The sequence below is a fragment of the Bombina bombina genome, chromosome 6 (assembly GCF_027579735.1).
Source record: "Bombina bombina isolate aBomBom1 chromosome 6, aBomBom1.pri, whole genome shotgun sequence".
Classification (NCBI taxonomy): domain Eukaryota; kingdom Metazoa; phylum Chordata; class Amphibia; order Anura; family Bombinatoridae; genus Bombina; species Bombina bombina.
Window position 1 is genome coordinate 1,012,608,144 of NC_069504.1, and position 25,846 is coordinate 1,012,633,989.

Genomic DNA, 25,846 nt, shown 5'->3' on the forward strand with positions numbered 1-25,846 from the left:
GTTTATTGAGGGATGTCAGTGATAGGAGGATCGTGAAAGGGGTTTTCATTTTAGTGGGATTCGACAAAAGATTGATCATTTAGAAGGGAGTTTTTTTACTGGTGGTCTTACAGATGGAGAGAACATAATGGGGGTTTTCCAGTGGTAGTATAATTTATCTTCATTGCTTAAACATTTTAAAGGGACATTAAACACTTTGATATGGTACTATAAAATGATAAATTGTATATATAATAAAAAACTCTGCAATATACTTTCATTATTTATTGTGTCCCTTTTCCCTGTAATTCCATTCTGAAATTGTGAGCTTTTCAGTTCCTGTTAGATATAGAAGTGCAGAACACTGTTATATTCTACACAGCCTTTGACTGCACACTCTAGTGACCTATTTATAACTGTCTCTAATTATCAGGATCTCTCTCTCTCCCTTCCCACTTTGCCTTTATATCCTGGACGCACTCTCATACAGGTGCTTAGTAATTTTTTGTTAGTAGAGCATTTGCTAGGAGCTTCACTGAGCTCTCTCCTATTAAGGATTCAGGAATACAACTCATCTAAAAGTGACATCTATTCCTGTTTGGATACTGCCTAACCAACCCTGCAACTTGTTCCTGCACTTATCCGCAATCCTGTTTCTACTTCTGTCACAATCTCTGCACAGAGTTGCACAGATTAGCTCTGGGAGTTTCACACTGCCAACCTGTGAGCTGAACGCTGACAGTCTCACAGAACAAGCAGATCTCTGCACCTTACAACCTGATTATTTCCTGTGGTCCCCTGAAATCAAAGCCCACACCAGCCAGGAGAGGTACTATAGCCAAGGAAATCTCAGACCGGAGACACAAACCGATCCGACCACCGGAGTTAAACTAAGCCCCCTTCTGTGACATCATTAGGCTGGATTCAGACCGCTGCACATACCAATACCAGACCATGCAATTAGGCTCCACCTCTCCCGTGTCATCAGAAGGCTGGTGGCTTTCCACTAACTGGCGTATCTACCCAGATCTCAGCAAGGTAACAAAGTAACAACCAGCCTGCATTCTCTGTCAAACTAAAGATCGGATACTTATGACTAGATTTAGAGTTTGGCGTTAGCTGTCAAAAGCAGCGTTAAGGGGTCCTAACGCTGCTTTTTACCGCCCGCTGGTATTTAGAGTCAGGCAGGAAAGGGTCTACCGCTCACTTCCTTTCCGCGACTCCAGGTTACCGCAGATCCCCTTACGTCACTTGCGTATCCTATCTTTTCTATGGGATTTGCCTAACGCTTGTATTTGGAGTCCTGAAACAGGTGAGCAGTAGAGCTTCTACCGACAAGACTCCTACCACCAAAAAAAGTCTGTTGTTAAGAGCTTTATGGGCTAACGCCGGAACATAAAGCTCCTAACTACTGTTCTACAAAGTACACTAACACCCATAAACTACCCATGTACCCCTAAACCGAGCCACCCCCACATCGCCAACCCTCTAATAAAATGTTTAAACCCCTAATCTGCCGACCGGACACCGCCGCCACCTACATTATAGCTATAAACCCCCAATCTGCTGCCCCCAACATCGCTGACACCTATATTATATTTATTAACCCCTTATCTGCCCCCCCAACATCACCGCTACCTTACCTACACTTATTAACCCCTAATCTGCCAACCGGACCTCACCGCCACTATAATAAATGTATTAACCCCTAAACTGCTGCGCTCCCGCCTCGCAAACACTATAATAAATTGTATTAACACCTAATCTGCCCTCCCTAACATCGCCGCCACCTACCTACAATTATTAACCCCTAATCTCCCGCCCGCAACGTCGCCGCTACTATAATAAAGTTATTAACCCCTAAACCGAAGTCTAAACCTAACCCTAACACCCCCTAACTTAAATATAATTTAAATTAAACGAAATAATATTCCTATAATTAAATAAATTATTCTTATTTAAAACTAAATACTTACCTATATAATAAACCCTAATATAGCTACAATATAACTAATAATTACATTGTAGCTATTTTAGGATTTGTATTTATTTTACAGGCAACTTTGTATTTATTTTAACTAGGTACAATAGCTATTAAATAGTTAATAAATATTTAATAGCTACCTAGTTAAAATAAGTACAAAATTACCTGTAAAATAAATCCTAATCTAAGTTACAAATACACCTAACACTACACTATCATTAAATTAATTAAATAAATTAACTACAATTAGCTAAACTAAAATACAATTAAATAAACTATTCTATAATACAAAACAAACAAACACTAAATTACAAAAAATAAAGAAAAATTACAAGAAGTTTAAACTAATTACACCTAATCTAAGCCCCCTAATAAAATAAAAAATCCCCCCAAAACAAAAAAATGCCCTACCCTATTCTAAATTACAAAAGTAATCAGCTCTTTTACCAGCCCTTAAAAGGGCTTTTTGCGGGGCATTGCCCCAAAGTAATCAGCTCTTTTACCTGTAAAAAAAAATACAACCCCCCAACATTAAAACCCACCACCCACATACCCCTACTCTAACCCACCCAAACCCCCCTTAACAAAACCTAACGCTAACCCCCTGAAGATCTCCCTACCTTGAGTCGTCTTCACCCAACCGGGCCGAAATCTTCATCCAAGGAGTGCAGAGGAGGTCCTTCATCCGGTAGAAGTCTTCATCCAGGCGGCGTCTTCAAACTTCATCCATCCGGAGCGGAGCCATCTTCAAAGGAGCCAACGTTGAGCCATCCTCTTCAACCGACAACTGAACGACGAATGAAGGTTCCTTTAAGGGACGTCATCCAAGATGGCGTCCCTTCAATTCTGATTGGCTGATAGGATTCTATCAGCCAATCGGAATTAAGGTAGGAAAAATCTGATTGGCTGATTCAATCAACCAATCAGATTGAAGTTCAATCCGATTGGCTGATCTAATCAGCCAATCGTATTGAGCTCGCATTCTATTGGCCTAACGCAGCCACTCAGACAACTCTAAATACCAGCGTTGTCTTAAGGGTGCGCTGGGGAAAAAACAGCGTTAGCTACGCGGGTCTTTACCGACAAAACTCTAAATCTAGGCGTTAGTATCTAAATATATTTCACTGTATTATTAATTCACTTCAGACTATTTCAACTATTTCCCAAATAGTAGTCACAGTGTCAGTGATATATTTTCCACTATTTAACGTACTTAACTGAAGAATACATATCTGCAGTTGAGATACTACAAACAGCTAGAGCATTTCCTTACACTAATTGGCCACAGCAGAGAAGGTAACCTAAGTTACAACATGGCAACTCCCATTGTTTTAAAGACATTAAAAATTTACTCTTATTTTGTCAATATTTATGCATCTAAAAAAAATATCTATATGTTATTCTCAGACTAATCTTTTCTTTGAATGCATTATTCTATCTATCTATCATTTATTTACGCCTAGATTTAGAGTTTTGCGGCCGAAGGGGTGCGTTAGCTATGCGTCTTTTTTTTCTAACACACGTTGTTTTTAACGCTGGTATTACGAGTTTGCAAACAACCTTCTAACGCGACTCCTAACGCGTCTATTTTATACGCGTATTCACGCCAGTGTTAGACAGTCTCCCATAGAGATCAATGAGAAATCAAACAAACACGCATTTTTCACCTAACACTCGATCTCGCGAGAAATACGCACTACTCGGTCATATGACGTATACCACATAATGCACAACCAAAACACACTGCAAATGTCATAACAACAATCACAAAACATAGCATATACGCATTACACATTCATAAGCGGGGAAAAACAAACATTACACTAAACGAGTAATACACATATACCTTACGATCCGGAAATACGGAAAAAAACAACACGGAAAAAAAATGCACACTCATACACAAGCAAAATACTTGCATTCAACATTACGGAATATTAGGACAAACATACATTTACAACACTTCACAAATATGACACCATCACCAATTAACATTTAAAGATAATACTATTGGACAATGTTATGGAAAACGATCACTATGACATCATCGCATTCTACACATTCCACAAATACTAACTCAATATGAGCATGCGTAAATTCACACAACTAATACACATTGCACGCATACTAATTACTAACAAAGCACACCTGAACACAATTTACAAGGCAAACCGGTACATCATTAAACATTTACATAGACTATATAAGCACGCCACAAGCATGGCTTCTTTGACTGTGTTGCTGGTGGGTTTTTGTGAGAATTATAGAGATTTAGTGCCTTATTGTGAGTTAGTGTTAGTGTGAGAAAGAGTGAGTTAGTGTTATTGTGTGGGTTAGTGGTAGTGTGAGGTGGTAGTGTGAGTTAGTGGTAGTGTGATTTAGTGGTAGTGTGAGTTAGTGGTAGCGTGAGTTAGTGGTAGCGTGAGTTAGTGGTAGCGTGAGTTAGTAAGAGAGCGGTAGTGAGCGACAGTTGGTTTGGGTGAGTGTGCGAGTGCTTTTTCTGTATACGTAACATATTTACACGCAAACACATTCAATACATACATACACTTATCAATAACACTACATACACTTCATACCCCATCCCCTCTCATACTACACTCCATACCCCATTCCCTGTAGTCCCATTCCCTGTAATCCCATTCCCTGTAATCCCATACCCAATTCCCTGTAATCCCATACCCCATTCCCTCTAATCCCATCCCCATCCCCTAGTTACATTTAGTTTACATATCCTCCTTTTAGTCTTCTTATACATTTTGGTTTGTTAAATACTCCTTACCATCTTTTATTTATATCCCTTTCACACTTTGAGCACTTTTTTGTCTTTTTATTTCTTTATTTTGACCCCCTTTCATTTGTGCACAGTCACTTTTTGTTGGAGTAGTTAGGGCTTAGTTTAGGGAAGAGATGGAAGAGGAGGGCAGGCAGGAGATTAGTCAGGGGAGAGGGAGAGGGGGGAGGAGAGGGAGAGGGGGGGAGAGGAACAGGACAGGAAGGGGGCAGGAAGCGGGGGAGGAAGCGGTGGGTGGGCCCAGTGGTGGACAGAGTAGGGCTTCACAGTCCGAGAAACAGAGGGCACCATCACAGGGGAAGGCTAAGCCGACTAGGGAGGCGTGGTATACTATGGAGGAGAAGGAGGCCCTCATAGATGGCATATATGGACAGGTATAGGAGGCTGCAGGCTCAGAAGGCCACCCCGAGTGACAAGAGGAAGCTCTGGCGGGAGATAATGGATGCAGTTAATGCAGTGGGGGGCCATAACAGAGATATCTACTCGATTAAACATCGCTACCGGGACTGCAAGATGAAGCTGAAAAGATAAATAACCAGGGAGTACCAACATGCAACAGGGACCGGTGGCGGGCCTCCAATGAACGTGGAGTATTCCCGATGGGAGGAAATGTTGCGTCCCAGCATCTCCGAGGTGGCCATAGTCGGGATCGAAGGATTCAATACTGGGAACCTGCCACTCTCATCTGACGGTAAGCTCATTTAAGAATCTATTAACATCCAAAATAAAGAATGTATTTAAGGATATGGTTAATGCTATTACTCTGTTTAACACATTATTATGTAAGCGCATTCACAATTACCTTGCGATTACATTAGTATCTAGGCTACAGGTTAGGTGTGCATTTAAACAGACTGAAAACAAATGCAAAAACATTCAGATTGACCAGATAGATATCACAAACACGGTTTTGAAAATGCGGAAATCGTATGGATTGTTAGATTTCAAAGTGGATTAATGAGGCTGCATTTGTAATTCAATTATAAGCAAAAGCACAAGAAGAGGCCCCCCAGCACAAGAAGAGGCCTCCCCAGCACAAGAAGAGGCCCCCCAGCACAAGAAGAGGCCCCCCCAGCACAAGAAGAGGCCCCTCAAGCACCAGCATGCCGCCATGCACCAGCAGCAGGGGCGGACTGGGCCGGGGGGCAATTGCCCCCTGGGCCTCTTGATGCAGTGTGGAAATGGGCCGCAGGCCAGTCTGGCTGAAAAAATATAGTGACATAATGACAGTGTGCTTGTTGCGCTATGCGCTATTACGAGTGAGTGTTGATTGTTGACTAATAACATAATACATTTTATTAATTCCAATCCTGACTGACTGTGATAATTAAATTTTTAACAATGTATGTCCGTGACTGTCTGTCATGATGTGGCAGAGACGTGTATACTACAGTACTACTAGATGACGCGACCGGCCGCCCGCCCAGGCCAGGCCGACTGTGGCTGATCACAGGGGGTGGGAATTTCCTCAGATGATGATCATCAGATCAGTGCTGCGGCCCTCCACTGTCGGCCCGGGGCGGGCCTCACGACAAGACGTGAGTGACGTGTGTCGTGTGATGATGCTGCCTTCAAATCTCCCGCGCTCTAGACTCTCACTCAGCGCTTCCTGGCTGACTCCTCCTCCTCACTTCCGTCTTCCAGTTAGTCCCAGAAGCTGCGCATTATAATTGCAGCTGCGTAGTCTACAGCCCAGTGCCCACGCGGGAAGAAGATTGCTGTGACTCATGACACTGAGTCAGGGAGAGTGAGAACTTATGTCAACATATGTACCTGGTAATTACTGTATATAATGATAATAAGTTATAGGTGCTGAGATGTGATCATGAGCTAATGTCACCATATGTTTCTGGTAATTACTGTATATAATGATAATAAGTTATAGGTGCTGAGATGTGATCATGAGCTAATGTCACCATATGTTTCTGGTAATTACTGTATATAATGATAATAAGTTATAGGTGCTGAGATGTGATCATGAGCTAATGTCACCATATGTTTCTGGTAATTACTGTATATAAGGATAATAAGTTATAGGTGCTGAGATGTGATCATGAGCTAATGTCACCATATGTATCTGGTAATTACTGTATATAAGGATAATAAGTTATAGGTGCTGAGATGTGATCATGAGCTAATGTCACCATATGTATCTGGTAATTACTGTATATAAGGATAATAAGTTATAGGTGCTGAGATGTGATCATGAGCTAATGTCACCATATGTATCTGGTAATTACTGTATATAAGGATAATAAGTTATAGGTGCTGAGATGTGATCATGAGCTTATGTCACCATATGTATCTGGTAATTACTGTATATAAGGATAATAAGTTATATATGTGCTGGGGTGTGATCAGGAGCTAATGCCACCATATGTACCTAGTAATTACTGTATATAAGGATAATAAGTTATATGTGCTGCTATATAGGGTTTTGATTACTAGGCTGCTGTCTGCTATATAATTTTAAGGCTGGTGCCGTGGACTGGAGGTCGTTGTCTGTCTGTCTACTGTGGTGGTGATAAGTGAGCACAAAATAAGGAAATCATAAATGTAACCACAGTGGGATTTAAGACACGTTTTCTGCCACAGATTGTGTTTGTTTCTCTTCCAATCACCCATTATTTGCCCTATTACACAAGAGCAAGACATATTTTCTACCTGTGACCCTGTCCATTAGACTGTTCTAAATATCATTCTGAGAACCTGGGGAATGGGAAATAATTTATAACTACAGACATCATAGTTAGAACATTTACAAAAGTGCACTATGGGAAGAAGATCTGTTTACTTCCAGAACTGTAAGAATCTGAGAGTCTGGTTTTGGTTGCAGAGAACTAGGGTTAACTCTCCAGGCAGATCTTGCATGATTGCCTGCAAGTACAGTTATGTAAAAAAAACTGCAATTAGATAACATGATGACATGATCATCACAAATATTATTATATAATAATAATCCAGTGGAATGGATTACATTAATACATTTTAGCATGTACATAATGGCTAGAATAGATGGTTCATCAGGCTCTATAATTAGCAATGGCTGAAAATCTAAATCAATCAAGGCTAATTACTGCCTATTTGTTTTTCTGCAGCAATGCCATGGGCTTTATTTATTGGCCGTTTGCTGCTGACCCTAGAGACCTCACCTCCTGAAGTGTGTTCTTGATTAGTGATTAATACTACCACCAATACCCCTTGTTTAAAAAAAAAAAAATGTCTGTTAATTAACTGTTAAGCAATGTAGGTGAAAGTAATCCTAAGTATGATATACATCTCTTTGATGATGAGAGGATTTTATATCAGCAGCTAAACAAGCACAAGGTGATTGGAATGATGGTGTTCAGAAGAATCACTGTATATAACGAGAGAGACTTCTCCAATAAATATTTACGTGTAGTAAGAATTAGAAAAAAGAGCCTCTGCAGTGTGGTTTTATTATTTATTTTGCACCTTTTACTGTAATTCAACTGCCCCAGAGACTGGAGGCTGCAGTGGTTCAGAACCCTGACAATTCAATATTCCACCCACACATTGATTACTACATCACTAGTACAATGGGTTTGGGGTGGGTGGTATATACAACAGATATGTGCCACTTACCTATACAATGATGGATGATGATGATAATGTTATGTTGGTTTAGATTTGCTATATAAAGTTTAAAAAAAAAAATATGGTGTCAAGTTAAAAAAAAATACTTTCAGTCAGGGAAAGCTCAGCTGCCTGTGTAACTTGTTGAGTTAAAGGGACATGAAACCCCAATTTTTTTTAATTCATGATTCAGATAGAGAATACCATTTTAAACAACTTTCCAATTTACTTCTATCATTTAATTTGCTTCCTTCTCTTGTTATCCTTTGCTGAAAGGTTTATCTATGCCAGCTCAGAAGCAGCAGAGAACCTAGGTTCTAGCTGTTGATTGGTGGCTGCATATTTATATTGATTGTGATTGGCTCACCAATGTGTTCAGTTAGAAACCATTAGTGCATTACTGCTCCTTCAACAAATGATACCAAGAGAATGAAACAAAATTGAGATGATAGAAGTAAATTATAAAATTGTTTAAAATTGTATTTTCTATCTGAATCACAAAAGACAAAAATTGGGTTTCATGTCCCTTCTAAGGGATTATAATTAGTAGCCTTATATTTACCCTTAGTATCTTGGTTGTTAAATCTGACTGAATAATTCAATTATACAGGCAATTATTCTGATATTACAGTCAAGTCATAGAATAGAGATTCCAAAGTTTGATTTAATATAAGTATTGTATAAGTTAAGTTTAAAATTACTAACCAGCAATTTGGCTAATTTGATGGAGATTAGTATATAAACAATATTCAACAAGTAAAGAGTTTGAAATAATGAACATGCATTAGGCAATAAGAATTTTTTTTTGGGGGGGTTGGGGGGGGATTGGGATGGATGATCAGGATTCCTTTAGTGTGTGAACATTTTGTTCATTTATAATATATTGGTATATTTATATTTTCTTTGTGTGGCCTTGTCTTGATCATAAGGTTTAACTTTATCTTGTGAAATTACTTGTGTATAAGCACATCACTTCTTTATGCATTTTGCATAAAGCTGTTATAGTGAAGGTAAAATACATATTGGACTAACTTGGAGATCTATATTTTCAGTAGCTGGTTCAATTGTGTGTGTGTATATATATATATATATATATATATATATATGTGTGTGTGTGTGCGCCTGCACGCATTTGTCCATGGGCCTCTGGGTGTACTTGCCCCCTGGGCCAAAAGTTGCCAGTCAGCCCCTGACCAGCAGGCTGCCGTGCACCAGCAGGCTGCCATGCACAACAAGTACCTCAGGAGGAGATAGCCGAGGTGCAGGTATTGCTGGATTTCATAGACCAGATGCGTGTCTCCCAGAGGGAAAATATTCAAACTCGAAGTCAGATGATCGAAGAACTTTGTGCCATTCGAGAAGGACAAAGTGAAATTATACAAGGAATAAACCAGGTTGTGCATATTCTACAAGCTATGTTTCAGCTCCTCCGGGAGGCGCATGCTGGGCCATCTGCTGCTGGGCCATCTGCTGCTGGGCCATCTGCTGCTGAGCCATCTACTGCTGGGCCATCTGATCCTGGTACTCCTCAATCTCCTCCTCAGCTTGGTCATCCCAGTACTCCTCCTTCCCCTCTTCCCACAACATCTCCGATGAGAACTCATCGGAGGGGGCATTTGCCCCCCCCAGAGCCATAGCCTTGTGGGAAGAGGGGAAGGAAGAGGAAGTAAGTATTTTTTTAGATAGATTTTTATTTATTTAATGTGTAATGGATAGGTATGTGATGATGTGGTCTTCTTACACTTGTGGACCACACTCTGTATATAATCTGCTTCTATGGGACCGGGTCCATGGAGGCAGATTATTTGCAGAGTGTGGGTTACAAGTGTGTGGACACCACATCATCACATACCTATCCTTGTTCATGATATTGATTGGTTTCTGTGATGTGATGTCCAAACTGTTTCCCTAATCTCAAGAAAAATGACCATTACAATTGTATATGATGGCATATTACTGTTTGAATGCCAATAACACAGCTTAAAGGGACAGTCAGAACATTATTGTTTACAAAGAAAACATATTACGCATTATCAAGTTTGCAAAAAAACATTGAGAAATACATGTGTGACTAATGTGATTACCCTTGTATCTATGCCTCTGAAAAATGACCACTTATTTATGTTATTTTGACAGAACAACATTTTAGCCAATCACTGATCAATCCTGGGTAACTACGCTGTATGAGCTCAAGGTTTTCTATATGAAAATGCTATCAAAATGCCCTCTAGTGGTCAAAATGCATTCCGATTCGATGCACTCTTCAAGCTCTAAGAAATGAGCACATGAACCTCCTAGGTTTAGCTAGCAACTAGGAATAACAAGAGAACTATGGTAAATTGTTGAAAAACGTTTGAGATAATTTTTTACAAAAATGCATTTTTCAGAATTAAAATCATTATTGGTTTTCAAGACTGTCCCTTTAAAAAAAAGACATATGCTAACATATACTAATCTTTTGTGATTGTTGGTATATCTACATGTACTTGTTCAAACAAGAAATATTGGAATAGGATTTCTATTGACGTGTTAAACGAAGTCTATTTTCTTAAAGAGACATTATTGTGTTTGAATTATTTTAGAAAGACATTTTATTTACAAGGAATAGGGTTTCAAGTCCTTTTATGAGTTAATAAAGAAATATATGCTCACACTAATATATTTGGAGATTAACCAATGTGGAACTCATACATGACACAATACTCAACATTTACATTAAAGGGACAGTATACAATCTTTTTCAGAGAACTGCATGTAATAGACACTACTAGAAACAACAAGATGACCACATACTGATATCAAAATCCATAAGAAAAAGGTTTAAAGACTTTCTTAGAAAATCTGTTTAGCTATATTGAAAAGATAGCTGGAAAGCCCATTCCAAGTGGAAAATAAGACAATACCCCTTCATTTGCATATGAAAAGACCCTTTACACAAACAGGAGCAAGCTCGAGAAGGTAGCTGATGGTTCTCACATCAAACTTTGAGGCTTGGCGAGGAGTCAGAAAATCACTGCAATGTTATTTAAACATAAGCAAAACTAGACATTGATTATGAAAAAAAGGACTACATAAATAGATTGTAAAAACATATATGTGTTTTAAAAATGAGTGTATAATGACCCTTTCATAAAATAATACCACGACATAACCTCTCATATATTTAGCATCTGATAAAGATAAATGCATATTGATTACTTGATTCAAATACAATAGCGCATATTTCGGAATTCGATATGTTGAAAATTAAACACAACACAGTCATTATTCATAAAAAGGAACATATTGTTGACAAACATATTAAACAAGATGGACTATATTCATGGATTTGCACTTGCCTCAAAATATCTTATGCAGGAAAACATTTTCCTTTCATTCGTTTATTCAACGAGACAGCCATCAAAAGAGAATGTTGTTTTCTTTATCAGCTATGGGTCAACAATGTACATGATTCACACAATCCATACTCAACATGGTTTTAAACTTGGCTTCTTATTCACAAACGTGGGTTACGTGCATATTCAAATATTGCGGGACTACGTAATCCAATCAGACGGTTTTTACACCTTGGCATGTGACGTCTTAATTAACATGGCGCATCCTTGATCGCGTAAAAATGTCATACAATAAAAGTTGCATCCTTGATCGCGTAAAAACGCCATCCAATAAAAGTTGCATCCTTGATCGCGTAAAAACACCATCCAATAAAAGGCGCATCCTTGATCGCGTAAAAACGCCATCCAATAAAAGGCGCATCCTTGATCGCGTAAAAACGCCATCCAATAAAAGGTGCATCCTTGATCGCGTAAAAACGCCATCCAATAAAAGGTGCATCCTTGATCGCGTAAAAACGTCAGCCAATACAAGGACTCATTGGACAGCCTGGCAGGTGACGTCTTAAGCAACATGGCGCATCCAAGATCGAGTAAAAACGTCAGCCAATACAAGGACTCATTTGATAGCTTGGCATATCAATAAGAAATGTATTTATATTTTAGAAACTAGTATGTGTCTATATTGCTAGCTAGGAATGTCAAGCTAGATAACGTAATACTTTGATATATGAAATAGAATCCATTATTGAAAATAAGGAGATATTTCAGTATTAACTAAACTATTTAGCAAGCAGCATGGTTTAAATAGACATGAAAACAACATTTTAGGTTACACGATTATGTACGACATTGCAATTTGAAATACATTGTAACAATAAATGCAAATATTTGGATTATTGTGTTTCATGTCTCTTTAACTGAGAATTAATGCTAGGAGATGCATTCGGAAATTAGGGATGTGTTATATATTATATGTTAAAGGGACAGTCAACACCAGACATTTTGTTGTTTAAAAATAAAGATAATACCTTTATTACCCATTCCCCATTTTTGAACAACCAACACAGTTATATATTAATATACTTTTTACTTCTGTTATTATCTTGTATCTAAGCTTCTGCTGACTGCCCCCTTATTTCAGTTCTTTTGACAGACATGCAGTTTAGCCAACCAGTGCTCACTCCTAGGTCACTTTACGTGCATGAGCTCAATGTTATCTATATGAAACATGTGAACTAATGCCTTCTAGTAGTCAAAATGTATTCAGATTAGAGCCAGTCTTCAAGGTTGAAGAAATTAGCATATGAACCTCCTAGTTTTAGCTTTCAACTAAGAATACCAAGAGAACAAAGCAAAATTGTTGATAAAAGAAAATTGGGAAGTTGTTTAAAATAGCATGCCCTATTTAAATCATGAAACATTTTTTGGGACTTGACTGTCCCTTTAACTATAGCTATGGTGTCCATCTTTACCATTTAAAAGGTACACATGATAAATACATATATCATTGATGTTTTCAAATATGTTTATATTGTTTTTTAATAACAATAATGACACATGTATTGATCAAACGTGTCACTTATTCAAGTTGAAATATGGTCAGCCTACCTATAGCCATATATTGTAGGATAATTAAAGTGAAAAAATAATAATAGAAAGATATTAATCATCTAAAATATGTGCATTACACACAGTGATTGATTTGGTTACACTACTACAATAAGATCTAAGTGAAATTGGAATACATGTGCTGTCAACATTCAAATAAGAGTCTTTTTAAAATAAGATTATATTTCCTTGTTCATGTAAAAAGGACAAAAACACATTAGAAATGCCGATCCATTCCTTAACAATTGTGGTCAGCATCAATTAAAGGGACATGAAATACAAAAAAATCAGTTTCAGGATTCACAGAGAGGATGCTATTTACAGAAAAATACAACTTTACAGAGATTATCTCATTCTATCAATCCTCAGTGATATGTAGAACAGCTGCCAGGCAAAATACTGTGCTCGTGTCGACTGTGGAAATCTGCCCAATTCCACTATAACAATATGTAACATGTGAATGTCCACAGCACAATTTGCTTAAAAAAGTATCTTTATTGACAAAAGATAGAGCGACGTTTCGTGACTACTGATTAAGTGACAGTAGTCACGAAACGTCGCTCTATCTTTTGTCAATAAAGATACTTTTTTAAGCAAATTGTGCTGTGGACATTCACATGTTACATTCTATCAATCCTGGGATCATTTGTTAAAGGTGCATCAATTCACGAATAGTTTACAAATGAACACATGGATGTGAAATTAAATATATATATATATATATATATATATATATATATATATATATATATATATATATATATATATATATATACAAACAGCAAGATATATATATAGAGATATAGATATTCATTCCTATGCTAATCATAATCTTGCAAAGATAAAGCTTTAGGAAAAGTATATGAAGAAAATTAATCTAATTAAATTGGAGATGTAAATAGTAAAGTAATTTACAATTGTATTAGATCTATGATTCAGGAAAGACCATTGTTTGGTTTCAGGTCCCTTTAAGGATTAACCACATAAACTATAGATTTCAATCAATGACATGAATAAAGAGGACAAAGAATCGTGGAATGACATGTATTTTATTATTATGTCATAAAACATAAACAACTTTGACCAAAAACATGTTGAAACATCTGAAAAATTGCAGACATTTGACAAGGTAAAAGAGTGCATCACAGTCCTTGGATGGAGTTGACAAGGGCCAACAAAGGCCAGCACAGCCCCATTGGAGCCATTTGACAAGGTAAAATAGTGCATCACAGTCCTTGGAGGGAGTTGACAAGGGCCAACAAAGGCCAGCACAACCCCATTGGAGCCATTTGACAAGGTAAAAGAGTGCATCACAGTTCTTGGATGGAGTTGACAAGGGCAAGCACAGCCCCATTGGAGCCATTTGACAAGGTAAAAGAGTGCATCCCGGGCCTTGGATGGAGTTGACGAGGGCCAGCACAGCCCCATTGGAGCCATTTGACAAGGTAAAAGAGTGCATCACAGTCCTTGGATGGAGTTGACAAGGGCCAACACAGCCCCATTGGAGCCATTTGACAAGGTAAAAGAGTGCATCACAGTCCTTGGATGGAGTTGACAAGGGCCAACAAAGGCCAGTACAGCCCCATTGGAGCCATTTGACAATGTACAGAGTGCATCACAGTCTTTGGAGGAAGTTGACAAGGGTCAACAAAGGCCAGCACAACCCCATTGGAGCCATTTGACAAGGTAAAAGAGTGCATCACAGTTCTTGGATGGAGTTGACAAGGGCCAACACAGCCCCATTGGAGCCATTTGACAAGGTAAAAGACTGCATCACAGTCCTTGGATGGAGTTGACAAGGGCCAACACAGCCCCATTGGATCCATTTGACAAGGTAAAAGAGTGCATCACAGTCCTTGGAAGGAGTTGACAAGTGCCAATACAGCCCCATTGGAGCCACTTGACAAGGTAAAAGAGTGCATCACAGTCTTTGGAGGGAGTTGACAAGGGCCAACAAAGGCCAGCACAGCCCCATTGGAGCCATTTGACAAGGTAAAAGAGTGCATCACAGTCCTTGGATGGAGTTGACAAGGGCCAGCACAGCCCCATTGGAGCCATTTGACAAGGTAAAACAGTGCATCACAGTCCTTGGATGGAGTTGACAAGGGCCAACACAGCCCCATTGGAGCCATTTGACAAGGTAAAAGAGTGCATCACAGTCCTTGGATGGTGTTGACAAGGGTCAACACAGCCCCATTGGAGCCATTTGACAAGGTAAAAGAGTGCATCACAGTCCTTGGAGGGAGTTGACAAGGGCCAACACAGCCCCATTGGAGCCATTTGACAAGGTAAAAGAGTGCATCACAGTCCTTGGCGGGAGTTGACAAGGGCCAACAAAGGCCAGCACAGCCCCATTGGAGCCATTTGACAAGATAAAAGAGTACATCACAGTCCTTGGATGGGGTTGACAAGGGCCAACACAGCCCCATTGGAGCCATTTGACAAGGTAAAAGAGTGCATCACAGTCCTTGGATGGAGTTGACAAGGGCCAACACAGCCCCATTGGAGCAATTTGACAAGGTAAAAGAGTGCATCACAGTCCTTGGAGGGAGTTGACAAGGGCCAACAAAGGCCAGCACAGCCCCATTGGAGCCATTTGACAAGGTAAAAGAGTGCAACAGGCACAACAAAAAACAACTTTAACAAAAGGCCAAATGGCAACAATATAAAACAAAACAGTTACATGTGGACAGAAGAATCTTATGTGCGACCTTGGAGCATCTCCAGATCCTCCACTTACTGGCATCACCTTCACTGTCTTGTGCATGCTCAGCTCCAGATTCAAACATTGACTCTACACGTCTTATATGTAGTAGAGTCGAACGCTGAACCTGGAGCTGGGTATGAATGGTGTCATGCATCCTTCCCAGGAACAGCGAGTTCCTCAACACGGCCTGCTCTATACGTGCTAGAGTTTCTAGCATGAGCCATGTTGAGTTACAACCTAAAATAAAGAAATATAAAAATATTAATGATAATTACACAACATAATATAAATTGATCAAATATACATTGTGATAAGAGAAATCATTCTTAAAATAAAATATTCGATATTGATTATTTACGCATGAAATATGTTCTTCTGACATAAACCATTAAAGGGACAGTTTACTCAAACATGTTCTCCCCTTTAATTTGCTTACAATTATCCACTTTTCAAGCTTGAGTGTATTAATATTGTAAAAATTATTTCCATTGTCCTCACATTGTAAATTTAAATAGTTTATTTATCCTGTGGTATCCACACCTATCCTTAAAGCTTTTGGCCTTGAGGCCAAGCTGTGTAAACACAGCAAGCAGAAGAAATTACACTCCTACTGGGTTAGAGAAGAGATAAGGTAAGAAAAAGTTATATTTCTATTGTTCTATCCAAGTAGTGGTGATTGATATATGGAGTGATATGATATTAAAGGGACACTGAACCCAAATATTTTCTTTCGTGATTCAGATAGAGCATGAAATATTTTTCAAAATTTTAATTTACTCCTATTATCAAATCTAATTCATTCTCTTGGTATCTTTATTTTAAATGCAAGAATGTAATGTTATATTTAGGACCATTTTTGGTGATCAATCTTGGTTGTCCCTGCTGATTGGTGGATAAATTAATCCACCAATAAAAAGAAAAATCTTTCCAGAGTTCACAATATTTATAAAAATTAGATGCCTTTCAACATAAAAATAAAGATAGCAATAGAACGAAAACAAAATGATGAGGAGTAAATTATAAAGCTGATTAACATTGCATGCTCTATTTGAATCACACCAAAAAAAAATTGGGTTCAGTGTCCCTTCAAATATGTTATAATGTTGATTTAGAATGATACTTACAGCTGTGCCTGGGAAGGACGATCTGACACCTAGGACAATGAAGGTTGTGATAGGGGGAGGGATGGGATCGGGCTGGAGAGGGCTGGGATTGGGCTGGCGAGGGCTGGGGTGCTGCTCTGGGGGAGCCCGTACAGCTGGGGATTCATGGGCCTGGTGAGTTGGGGACTGGGCAGGTCGGGGAACTGTACGGGCAAAATACGGGGAGAGCGGCGAACAGGGAATTTCCTTTGAGGGACAGGCCTGGAGGAATGGGAAGGGCCGGGAGGGTCTTCTGTCTGGGCAGGGGCCTGGGGAGGGGCTTGGGCAGGGGCCTGGGCAGGGGTTTCTACAAGGGGAGGGGCCTGGGCTGGAGTTTCTACAAGGGGAGGGGCCTGGGCAGGGGCTTCTACAAGGGGAGGGGCCTGGGCAGGGGCTTCTACAAGGGGAGGGGCGGGAAAATGATGCCCAGAAGTGGAGGTTCCATCTGAAATATATAATAAAATATATATTAACATCTCACACATCATGAAATCAAAGCAAGCCATTTCAACATGATTATGTTTTATATAGACTTAGAAGTGGTTTTGAATTTCTAAACAATGATGACATAAGAATATGGTATGCATATAGGCACTCAGATGAATAGCAATGACTGTCTGTACAATAAGAAGATGATTATTGTGGTTTGGCATGGAATATGCATGTGACATCATGATGTAATTAATTTCAAATCAGACATAAATGAAATTAGAATACAAGCATATGTCAATGCTGCATGATATGGAAAGGGGGGCAGTAGTGTATTCTAAAAGAAAAGGAATAATACTTTTTAAAGTGCCAAATCTGTAGACTTTGATTTTCTTCAAGAGAATGTTTACAAAAAATAATACATGTTGGATACATGTTAGATAGCTTTCACATATCATCAGACTCCATGGCTGCCTCTTCCTCCGTCACACATGTTACATTGATCTCTGTAAAACATAACATGTTGTGTACACGTTAATATTAGATATTATAACATATGTTACTGTTGTTCCAAGACACACATCAATGTTGCATTAAAGATATACACAGCCAAAGTTATGATTTACATCATTTTGATGGAGCATACAAATGACATTAGATTTGTTATTCTCAATGAGTAAGAATTTAATTTTAGTGTTTGTATTTTTTATAAATTCACAAAATAAGAGTACATGAAACATTTGAGAGTTCTCATGTGTGTATCACTTCATGATTGTTGTCCAAATTTATAATAAAAACAAACATATGTTATCCATCTTCTGAAGAACAAAGGTGTAGACTAAGAAGCTTTGAGATCTTAATCTTTCAATATTAAAATAAAATCGATATATAATCATAGGACTAAATTATATGTTTTAGTCAAATGTAATGCTTCATCAGAATCATGATCATAATATAGATTCCAAAAACACCTTCAATGACATATGAATGAGTTAATGGACTTACCAGAATGCTTTAAAGGCATCTCAGCGTTGGTGCTGGATCCCCCTGGGCTCCCCACAACAACTAGATCTATGAATGAGATAGATATCTATTAGTGAGGACATCACTATATCAGCTCATTATAGATTTTTCGGAATGATATATTAGAAATGTGAAGAATAGAGCACTAATCTGAAGAATAAATGCATGAGTGAATTAAGGTGATTCAGAATAAAAAGATTTATTTAACATATGTTTAATTTCTGACTATATTACACAGACAATTCATCTCATATGATTCTATTGCATATCTAAATATATCCATTGATCAATGTTTTTAAAAGAATACACAGAAACAATATTTGGAATAAAAACTGGTGACAAATCAAACCCAAGCCATGTGTCACATCGATCCATTTGTGTAATGTACAGTAATCTTGTTTAGGACACAACACATATTGTTCACAATGCAAAACAGAATTTATTAATCAAAATATGTAATCATTGTGCTGTTAGAGTATGCTTATATCTATAAAGTAACTCCAAGAGTGAAGATTTGATTTAAACATCAATATTGTTTCATCCAAACAATGTAAGGATGAATGAATCTATTGATTATTAAAGGGACACTGACCTAAATTTTTAAAAACCTTGATTTAAAACGAAAAGTCAAATTTGTGGAAATTGTACATTTACTCCTATTCTAAATTTGTCTTTGTTTTTTTTTTGTTTTGTTTTTTTAAATGCAGCTAAGCAATTGTTTTTTTTAATAAATATTGCTCGTTGAAGGTATCCACCAATCAGCAAGAACAACCCAGGTTGGTCACCAAAAATGGACCTGCAGCTAAAATTACATTTTTGCTTTTCAAATTAAGATACCAAGAGAATTACGAAAATATGATTATAGGAGTAAATAATAAAGTTGATTAATATTGCATGCTCTATCTGAATGACAACAGAAATAATATGTGGTCAGTGTCCCTTTAATATTTAAATATCTTAATTTGACAATGTCGCTGTTAATGAATTGTCGAGTCCATATGTTGATGTAATGAATGGTATTGAGCATGCAATTACAATAAAATATGTAATTCAAGGATATCATCAAGATTCTTTAATTATCCTCTCTTAAAGGGACATGAAGCTCCAAATGTGTAATTGGATTAATTTTTAAATAAAATCCAGGCTGTGATTTTAAAAAAATTGTGCAAATCACGTGTCTAAATCCGTAAATTGAAAAGTTTGTTTTCATGTCCCTTAAATGATAACAACCCAAAAACATATTTAATGTATATTTTTCAAATAGAAACATATGCAAAATGTGTGATTGTTGTCAAAATATATCCAAAAAATGTCAAGCACTACACAGGGGCAGAATAGATATTGGCCATGAAACTAATCTTACTGTAAAATGAAGATATCAAGAATATAAGGGATATCTTCAAATCGTCATAATTTTACATTTGTACTACAATGTAATCCAAATTTTGATTTGGGATTCTTAATTTAAAATAACAAGAAAAGAGAATTCAAGTATCCATATAAATATCGATAAATGTGAATGTATTATCTTACGTAATGTTATGTCCATGTTTCAAACATACCATACTCTGACGAACCCTGGCCTGAGGGTCCAGCACCAACATCCATATCTGTAAAAAATTCAATGAGGATTGGATCTCATTAATACAAATCAGGCCATGTAGAAAATCAACTTGAAAAAAATTTTACATTGACAAACTAATAATCTATTTTTATTCACATGAGTTCATTGTTTCCTCAATTAATGTCTCAATAAATCGATCCTGTATTCTTATTTTCCAAACTTTATGTTGTTGACTGTAGCTTTAATTCATTTGTTGTCTTCTTGCATTATCATCAATTTATATTGATATTTCATTGTTTATTATTTTTATCTTGCTAGTATAGCTTTTATAATGTAGAAGATTGTAAATAAGGATACTGTATTCTTCCCATATATACTAATTAACGTATACATTTGACCAACATGTGTAAAGCGATGCCAGTTACAGCAAACACATGTTCACGTGTGTGCGCAATTCTATCTTTCGTGATCATTGTGCAATGATTCTATGCGGAATTACGCATCCGTGAATCTAAATTAATTTTGATAGAGTAGTGTGCTGAGTATCATTTCATAAAGACTTAAAATATTTTTTAAATTGGGTGTATTTCGAGATTGAAATAGTATATTTGTTAATATTGAACAATAACAAATAATATTTATAACTGGGTTATGATTCTATAGCCAATGTATGAAATGGCAGATGATAGGGATTTCACGGATGCACAATTCCATTTTCACTCTGTGACGCATATTCTGGAGAGCACAAGAAACATCACTCCTATTCCATGTGTGACGAATCTCAAATCAGATATCTGAACATCATATGTAGCGTATGTTGTGAGATCTATATAGGTTGAATATATGACTATATACACATTTCTTAAAAGTCTAATAAAATATTAATATATTATATAAAGTAGGATATTTACCTTGTTCAGTCTCTATTTCAACTCTTCCCAGGACACCGGATGGAGAAGCAGCTGCACTGGCCCCCGGGTCCGGAGTTTGTGATCCAGCAGCTGTGAGGGAAGAAGAAGAGGCAGAGGATGGAGAGGGTCGAAATCTGCTGGGGACCTGGAGACTGAGGAGGTCGCATAAAGTGACCTCATAAGGGAGTAGGTAGAGTTTCCGTTCTGGATTATCTTTCTTTCCATCTCTTTTACGGGCTTGTACCCACTCCCTTATGAGGTCGACTTTTTTGTGCAGACGCAACCTCATATCTCCAAACCTCCGCATGATCTGATCCTGGCTCCTCTGGACGCCCTTCACCAATTGAACCTTATTGGTGATTGACTCCCAGAGGGCCTTCTTAACAATCACATCTGTCGACTTCTTCTTGTTCCCAAACAGCTGCGGATAAAACATCTGGACGGCGTTGACCAGTGCAGCACTCTCCGACTTGGTGAACCTGGGAGGTGTCATGCCTGCTGGGTTGTCTAATAAATATATTATAATAATAATAATATAAACTGCCTGCAGGCATTAGAGAACTGACAAAGATGCCAACGTGTAATGGACTTTTATATGGTGAAGTAAACATGAGATGCACCATGTGACCTGTTATCTGTACATCTGATTAGATAACATTTTGAAATATTGTTATCATGTATGTGAGAGCATCCTGACTCAAGTTATGTTTGTGTGATGAACTCTGATTGGTTGTTCCTTAATGTTTCATATCTTATTAACTTCCATACACATACCTCCTGGGGGTGCTGTTACTACATTTTTCATGTAGACTTATTTGTAACTCATGGGACTGTTATGCGGATATGTGTGACGCAGATTTAATATACGTGATCCGTTAAATATTAATGTTTCAATTATCTTAGAAATCTAATACTGTCACATTATTAAATGTTGTAGACATTTCTAGGTTTAATATCGTTCTGTTTCTTTAATACAAATACGTTTGATTAATACACATTTAACATTGTATGTATATATTGATCATTAAATCAATTTCGTGACTTATTGTGAAGTATTGACATTGCTCTATTAAATGTATTAACAATGCACATCAATTGTGTGCTATTGCGTGACATTAGACTAGAATGTGTAAAGATGCGAATCTCTTGTTGCAAGATACGTTTTCCCACGCGACATTTCTGAAATGTATAATTTCTGGTTCTAATGTCCATAACTTGGATAATCTGTTTATAAATGTTAAACTACACGTTTGTTTCTTATTAATAAATAAAGCTCAAGCTTGTATTTGTCTGAAATGCTCACATATGTTATTGTGCAATGGCGTCTTTCATTTTTAAAGAGACATTACAACCAAATATTTAATAAAAATGATCCGGAGAGAGAATAAATGTTTATACTTTAAAATGTAACTCAATTTATCTTTTGATTTAGATATCCTTAAAAGAAGAAATTGCAATGCACATGGTTGAGCCAATAACATAAGGCATCTCTGTGCATCCACCAATCTTCATCTACTGAGCCTATCTCGATATGCTTTTCAAGAAAAGTATGTCAAGATAATGAGATAATAGAAGTAAAAGAATAATGTTAAAAAAAGAGAACACTCTTTTTAAATCGCAAAAGGATATTTTGTGTTCATGTCCCTTTAAGTAGACATTTCCAAATAATGCTTTAAAGATCATAAACCTATGCACCCCCCTTTCTCAAACTTAGTATAACATGTGACTAAAGCATATTTATATTACCTTCTGGATTTTTCCCCCCACTGTGAATTAAATATATTCTAATGGCTGTATTTAGCCATCTTCAGCTTAAAGGGACATTAAGCTATATGTTCTTTACTGATTTCGATGGATAATAGAATATTAAAAAAAACTTCATATTTAGTTTTATTCTCTCATTAGCTTTTTAAAATTTATATTCTTGGCTGAAAAGCATAGCTAGATAGGTTCTTTTGATGCTCATTGTTGGTTGCACATAGATGCCTTATGTCATTATCTAAGCCATGTGCATTGATATTTATTTATCAAAGGATATTTAAAGACTGAATATGATTAGATAATAGTACATTAAAATGTGGTTTTAATTAAATTTGTATTGTCTATAATTCAATAACTGATATATTTTTGGAATGTCCCTTTAAGGACCAAACCATTAGGAATATGTGGAGTTAACATTGCAGAAATAAACTAAAGGGGAATGAAAATACATATAGATATGTGATATCTAACCAAGAGGTAAGATGAATAATTTTTGGAAATTATATTACAAACTAGCTATAGTTAAATGACCCTTCAAATGACTCCACTAGAACAGAAAAGTAATCAATATGGCATACAATAACTAGTTTGTGCTAAATATGAAATGAACTGATTTAACATTTTAAACATATAAAATAATTTTAAAACTATATTTATTATAATAATGTTTTTGGATACCTAAAGAAGATACAAGATATTATAAAACAAGTTGAACATTCAACTACACTGTCACTTTAATGTAAGTTAATCACTTTCCTTTCTTAAAAGTGAAAAGAACAAATTTGTTATGTCGAATTCAGACTACATATCTTCATAAACATTTTCAAATTTTACCATCTATAATTTACACAACAAAACCATTGATGGATTTAACTCCAAATTATTTTATAAAAGATACTTGACTTTAACATTATTTGAATAAGTGGATTTTAGATTATTAATTCAATCCATGAGGCAAACTTTTATATCAGGTATGTGCTTGTCAAATAGACAACTAACAGTCATGGGAGTCTATTATTTTTTTAATTGTCAGATTACATGTATATATTTATTATAATCTGTTTGTCAAAAAGATGATTTAAAAAAAAAAAGATTTAGTATGAAAAAATATTTATTGACAATAAAATAAATTAAATTTGAAGAAAAAAAAGTGTAATTCATCACAGATGAAAATCTGAAAAATAAAGAAAAATATTATAAACATTAGTTATTTCATGAACACATGTCTTAAAATATTCATTAAATCAAATTAATTTAAAATCATCTTGTGTCTATGCTCTAACATATTTTTAATTTTTTGCAATATATTTATATATATAAAAAAAAAGTTTAATACATTAAATCTATACCTATCCATAATATTGTCTAATCAATATTACATTTAAATATCAGCATTTAAAATTATACAAAATAATGCATATAACATTTTTAATAACAAATTTATATATGTATGCTGAACATAAATGTAATATTTCATGTCCCTTCAACTATAATATGTATTCCTTTGTCTGATTGTTCAGAATTTGATTCCTCTGTAGCACAAAGTAGGGGTAATGTATGTAAGCTACAAATCTTCTAATAGAGGACATGTATCTTTTCCTAATTTTTAACATTCTTCCTCCTGTGATTCTTAACTAGCATGCATTGGGCAAACCAACCTGGATTATGCATGGTCTTTGAAAGTTAATTCTCTTGAAAATAACAGTTTATCTTCATTAGGTGTCTTATTCATCATTTCCAAAATAGAGGATTGTGAAATACCATCTAAAATAAAAAAATAATTTAAGTGTCTCCAATAGGATGCCTCCACAGCCTTAATCCATCAAATTGTTGCCACTTACCATGTGAACGTGTCTTTGTATGGTTTTCCAAGTCAGCACATTTGAAAGACAATGCCAGACATGATCCCATTGGTATTCTTCACTTTCAATCTTGGATTCTTCACTTTCAATCTTGGATTCTTCACTTTCAGTCTGGGAATTCTTCACTTTCAGTCTTGAATTCTTCACTTTCAGTCTTTAGATGAAGTCATCTCCCTAATGGCAGAAAAAGTGTGAATCAAACAATTAATACAAGTGTGTGAATTAGTTCTGCACCCCTCTCCCATCTCCCATTTCTGAAACGATTTCTGTCACTAGCTTACTAAGCATGTGTAGCATCTTGTGTTATGTTCTATCCATCAAGTGTGAAGATGAGTCATATTGAGCAGACCTAACCTCTAATGTGTGACTTTGAATCTGACTTTGAACCATAGTCTTGCTAGAGGATCCCTTTCTGAGTATCCAAAATTTAAGTAATGTGTCAACTAAATACTAGTTTGTTAAATGTATGCCATATGAAGTCTTTTTGTGCCAAATTCCTGCCAGCCACAGTCCATACATTATTTATACTTACCAGCTGATGTTGTCTTTAAAAACCAGGTGGCAAAGTCGTTACAGGACCCAATGACCAGAGCATCACCTATATTAATAAATGTAAAAATTGGAATCATTTGATGATCAATCCTAACATGTTTGCACAATTCTCTACTTGTCATTTCCCTAGAATTCACATATATTGTCAATACTCCTATCTAACTTCTATTACTTACCGTCTGAAGTGGCTGTCGATGATGTGTGCTCTGACATTGAGCCCCTCGTCCCGGAATGGCCCCTCTAGAATAGGATCGTCCTCCTCATCTCTGAGGAGGTGTCGGGGCGCCTGGACGGCCTGCAGCATCCCAGCCCGCTGTGCAATGTAATGCAGGACGATGCAGGCTATAACGATCTTTGCCACCTTCCTAGGGCTGTACTGGAGGGCTCCTCCCGACCTGTCAAGGCATCTGAATCTCATTTTGAGGAGCCCAAACATCCTCTAGACTACAGCCCTAGTCCGCTTGTGCGCCCTATTGTACCGCTCCTGGGCCTCATCAGTGGGGTTACGTATAGGAGTAATGGGCCAAGGCCGGCTCATGTAACCAGAATCACCTATAAATTATGACCATAACAAAATTATTTAAAAAAAAATATATAT